The sequence below is a fragment of the Pteropus alecto genome, unplaced genomic scaffold (assembly GCF_000325575.1).
Source record: "Pteropus alecto unplaced genomic scaffold, ASM32557v1 scaffold6260, whole genome shotgun sequence".
Lineage (NCBI taxonomy): Eukaryota > Metazoa > Chordata > Mammalia > Chiroptera > Pteropodidae > Pteropus > Pteropus alecto.
Window position 1 is genome coordinate 1 of NW_006429866.1, and position 545 is coordinate 545.

Consider the following 545-nt stretch of genomic DNA (forward strand, 5'->3'; position numbering starts at 1 on the left):
GCTGAAAGAATAAGAAAACAAGACTGCTACATATGAAAAAGAAGGGGATGGAAAAATATATTGCTCTGACTGACTTAGAAGATATTTAAGTCAGAAAGAGAAAGATAAACACTATATGATTTCACTTATATGACCCAGGATGTACAACCAAGAATAATTTATCCAGCAAAGCTATCATTTAGAGTTGAAGGAAGATAAAGAGCTTCCTAGACAAAAATAAACTAAAGGGATTTATCACCACCAAGCCAGAATTACAGGAAATGTTGGAAGGACTTTTTTTTTTTTGAGGCAAGACAGCCCTTGGTTGGCCTCACATATTGCGAGGACTTTGTCAGCTTACAATCCCTTATTTTTTTGTTTGTTATGCCTACAGCACCTGGTCTTCCTAGGTGATCTCCCATCCAAGTACTAACCAGGCCTGACCCGGCTTAGCTTCCGAGATCAGACGGGGTTGGACTAGTTCAGGGTAGCATGGCCGTAGACTGGAGGGACTTCTTTATGAAGAAAAATAACGTATCAAAAACAGGAGTAAAGAATGGTAACAA

The 545-nt window shown here is 39.1% G+C and overlaps 1 pseudogene; it reads right to left on the reverse strand.

Moving 5' to 3' along the window:
* Window positions 1-364: 364 nt before the first annotated feature.
* On the reverse strand, window positions 365-483 carry LOC112477223 (annotated as a pseudogene).
* Between the last annotated feature and the right edge of the window lie 62 nt (window positions 484-545).